This window comes from Echinops telfairi, unplaced genomic scaffold, assembly GCF_000313985.2.
Source record: "Echinops telfairi isolate 266 unplaced genomic scaffold, ASM31398v2 ScPeMD7_7424;HRSCAF=8462, whole genome shotgun sequence".
In the NCBI taxonomy this organism is placed as follows: Eukaryota; Metazoa; Chordata; class Mammalia; order Afrosoricida; family Tenrecidae; genus Echinops; species Echinops telfairi.
The window spans coordinates 186,825-191,501 of record NW_022111324.1 but is presented as its reverse complement, the minus strand read 5'-3'; the positions used below and the strand labels follow the sequence as shown (position 1 = coordinate 191,501).

Genomic DNA, 4,677 nt, shown 5'->3' with positions numbered 1-4,677 from the left:
CCTTCTAGTCGATGCTGACTCATAGTGACCCTATAGGGAAGGGTAGAACTACCCCTAGAGTTTCCAAAACTGTACACTCTTTATGGGAGTAGAAAGCCCTGTCTTTCTCCCAAGGAGCAGCTGGTGGTTTTGAGCTGCTGACCTTGCAGATTACAGCCCAATACCTAATCACCGTGCTACCAAGAAAGAGTTAAAATTGCCCCTGTGAGTTTCCAAGACTGTATCTCTTTACAGGAGTATAAAGCCTCATCTTTCTCTCACAGAGTGGCTGGTTATTTCGAACTTCTGACCATTAAGACAGGCCTGGTCAAACTTAAGTGCTTGACCACTGTGAGCTCCAGCCTCACATCGGATGGGTCCTAAGGGACGGTTGTGTCATTGAAGGGAAGAAATTAAGAGACAAAGTTTTGGGGTGCTCACCTCAGCCATGGCTTCAGGAACCAGGTCTGAGCAGAGAGACTTTATCCTCACATCACCTTATATACGCTGGGGGCATGCAAGCCCTCTAATTACAGGTAACCACATATGTGACAAAATGGGCTGTACTTAACCTTAAAGGTCCTTGAGATCAGTGGAGGAGTGACCTAACACCAGTGCTGGGGGCAGATAAGGGGGAGTGCCTGTCCCCTGAACAGTGCTAGCAATAGCAACATACCTGCTCCTATAGGTAAAGCTGCCGACCAGATAGCAATCAGCCATGTGCTTGTAAGAGGTCATTTTAAAGTAGCACTATATTGGGAGGATATTGTGAGGATTAATTTTGGTTATGAGAATGTGATTGGGACTCATCTCTAACCCACAGGTATGCAGGCCTCCCTCCACCCAGAATCCTGGCCTAACGAGCTTCTTAAGATACAAGCATAAAGGATATTCTCTTCCCATTCCGCAGTTTCCTACAGCCCACTAGCCATAAAAACCCTATGGAGCAGTTCCATTCTGCACACACATGGTTACCATGAACTAGAATCCACATGACAGCAACTAGCAGTAACTATAGCAGGATCGAGAATGTATTTCTCCTAATTAGTAGTGAACCAGCCAGCAAGGAATTCAGAAGGTAGGTGAGCATTAAAAACAGGGACACTGAATCTGGGAAAACAATGCTGGGCTGTGGCACAACACAGGATCGTAATGTGGTCAGGACCCAGTCTTTAAAGAGCAAACAGATTCTCATAGGTTTAGTTCAGAACTAAGAGTACAATTGTGCGCACTCTCTCAACCAGATGGAGAAAACAAGCTCTGTCCTGCCCAACTACTAGAAATGAAATTTGGCACAAACTCTGTGAAAGAGAATTGGGTGATCGCTATTCAAGTAAACAGACACATATCCATTGATCCAGCAATTCCACTTCACGAAGTTTCCCCCATGGATTCAGACAGGTAGGTACAGATTTACTTGGTAGGATATTCGCTGCAATAGAATTTTATTTCTTTTATTTTTTGTTACTTGACTTTATCTCACACTAGGTCCAAGAAATCCTCCCTAATAAAGTTGACAAGTAAACGCAATAAATAAATGAAGTTGACAATCAGAACATTTTTACTAAGGCACATTAAAAAAAGGAAGTACTTGTCTTACAATTGTTTTGCAATCCAAATATACAATAGCTTGGAAAACAACAGAGAATGAAAGCCAGTGGGAAAAGACCGGTTAAAGTGAGGGAGCAGCACAGGTTGGATAAGGCTCGGATTGCAGTTTCCTCACTACGTCATCCATGTCAGAAACCTGTTCTTTCAGCTGGCTCCACTGCTCAGGGTTTAAAGAAACAACTTCACTCCTGGTTTCATTTCACTTTCTGGATCCGTCAAATATTCTCTAATATCAATGAGGACTTTCCCTTTGAAGTCTCGAGAACCGACATACCGTAGCATTTTCCCAATTGGGAGCATGGCTGCTGCTGCTGCTCTGCTTGGAGGACGACAGGGCTCTGGAAGTTTCTTTCTTTACAGGTTTGTCTGTGGAGCAACTTGCGTTTTCCTCTTTAGCTTTTTGCCAACTTCATTATCAGCACCACTGCCAGCTGAGCTTGAGGAAACAAGTTCTTTTGATGTAGGCATCGCTCTGTTCGTGCAGTCCAATGCTCTCCTGCTTGCTTGTGAGTTGCAATAGAATTTTCAACAACAAAAGCTTAGAAACAGCTTCACTGTCCATCCACAAGGACTAGCGGATGTCATCGCTCCAGGAAGCTGTTTTGAAGCCTCTCTTCCATGCTTAATGCCCCTTTTCTGTGATTCTAAGCATTCTTAGCATTCTCTGTCTTAAACCCCCAAATAACAAAAGGATCTTTTTGTCTATCTCCCCTGTGCAGGTACTGTGATTTCCTTCAGAAGGCCTGTGTAAGCGCCCCACTCACACTCGTAGAGGCTGAGGCAAAGTCTCTGCAAAGGTACAGTGACATGAAAGAGGATGATGTATTGGAGAAAGAGCAAGTGGCGAAAGGGTATGTGTTTTAGGCAGGGTTTTCTAGAGAAACAAAACCAGGACCTTTATGATTTTATATATATATGAGGAGAGATTTTACAGCATGAAGGAATATAACAGTTAATTAGTCAACACAGTAGAGCAGTTCCACTTCCATGGAACAGTCAGTATATTGGAATTCCTTCAACTCACAAGAGCCGCTGGGTCCAAGGTCATGGAAGTAGAGAGCTGAGTCTTCCCTAGGCAATGCAGGCAGTGTCTGCCCACAGGCAGCAAACAGCAGGGCGGGTCACCAACAGTCAGCAGCTCAGGAGCTTAGTAAAGCAAGCCTAGATGGGATATCAAACTCAAGCAATGCAAGACAACAGGATCTAACAGCCTCGAACTCAGGTGATGTATACACCAGCAGTGTGGTGGAGCAGGTCTCGAAGGAAACTCAAGCTCTAGCAACACAATCCACAGGTTGGCTATCCGACAGGTAGTGTGGCTCACAAGTTGGGGCAGAGAACTAGCTAAAGCAGCCACACCCTGGTCTGATCACCAGAGAGGAAGAGAGAGAGGTGGACCTTGCTGAGCCATTTATCTTTTTTCCCTCCAATCAAACTGCGACCTTATTAATCCCACATGTTCCTATTGGCCAGGTTGACACAATAAACCTACCTATCACAGTATGTGGGGATAAGCATGGTATATAGTGTGACTGAAAAGGTGGGTAAGTTCAAGTCTTCAATGGCTCTATATTCCATCTTAAGGAGTTTGGACCAGAATCTAGAAGATTTGGTTCAATATCTTTAGTAAATATAAAACCAGAAGAGTTTCCCTTTCCTGCAGGGTAAGGTTGAGGTGAGAAACTGAGCCTCAAGGGTAAGGACAAAATGAGAGTAAGGCTGAGCTTCAAATGGAACTTGCCAGCCTCCACTGTGCTCTTGGAGGGAGGATATTTGCGTTCCTTGTCTAGTATCTCACATGGACACCAGCAGATCTGGGCCTGAGACACAGAACCTAACAGAGGGCCAGAGAGAAGCATCTTCTTTCTTAAGCTTCTCCAATATTTCGATGCCCTGCACCTGGAGTGATCTCCAAGATTCCCCAAGGGCAGCTGGAGCTACCTAGCCTTCTCTTTTCCCAAACACATGTTGTAACCTCCACCAGAAGCTGAATGAAGTTGAAGGTGATACTTCATTAGCACAAGGCTTCCTGGGAGACCATTAACAAATATTGCAGGGGATGATCTTGAATCCTGCCCTCTTCTATAACAACTGCAGGAGAGTGGAGTCTATAGGACATGGAAGTCAGTCCCCTTCTGTACACCCAGAAAAGTTTCTGTTCTCCCAGAAATCCCTTGTTCTTTCCCACCTTACACATGCCTAGTTCTAAATGGGAGTAGCTGGCCAGACAGGAATAAGGATGCTGTCATTGCTAATAAGGTGTGAATACAGGAGCCACTGCCACACAAGCTTCCTTTCAAGTAACTCACTTTTTTGGTGCCAACTGGCTCTCTGTGTATAGTGTGTGTAGTAACCTGAGATTCTTTGATTACTGAGTCTCTTGGTATAAATGCTAGTCATTTCCTATCTATATCAAGAATTACAGAAACCACAGAGGAACAAAATCAGAAGGAAGAAAAAGATTGGCCACTGGATAAAATGGAGTTAGCCACAGGAGACTTCCTGGAAGGAGAGTTCTGAGAAGTAAAATGATCCAGGATTAAAAAGCTGAAAATCGGAGCCACAAAGACCCATATTGCCCAGAATCTCAGTACTGAATTATAAGGATCTAGGCATTCATTCTTGAGGAGCCCTGGTGGCTTAGTGGCTAGGTGCTAGGCTTCAATCCACAAGTTCAGCAGTTTGAAACCACAGCTGCTCCGAGGGAGAACGCCTGAGCTTTCTGCTTTGTATGGCATTAAGAGTTCATAGTCCCTGAAACTCACAAGGCCTGCCCTATAGGGTCACTATGAGTTAGCATCAACCTTGGTTTGGCAGTGAATTTGGTTTGGTTTGGGGGCCTACATTCTTAGGGCTAAGCAAGTGCCCATTGAGACCATTCAGTTTATATGACTCTTCTCTAATTTTAAGCTGCACTTAGATTTATCAATACTCTAAGACCAGGAATGTTTCCAAATATGCATCCTGAATTAATAGGCTAAAAGCATATCTTAACAAGACTTTCATATTCTGATCTATCCCTACATCTACTCCCCTCAAATACACCTGCACACACACACACACACACACACACACACACACACACAC

General features: G+C 44.3%; 1 pseudogene; it reads right to left on the bottom strand.

Moving 5' to 3' along the window:
* Nucleotides 1–1,651: 1,651 nt before the first annotated feature.
* On the bottom strand, nucleotides 1,652–2,058 carry LOC101659936 (annotated as a pseudogene).
* Between the last annotated feature and the right edge of the window lie 2,619 nt (nucleotides 2,059–4,677).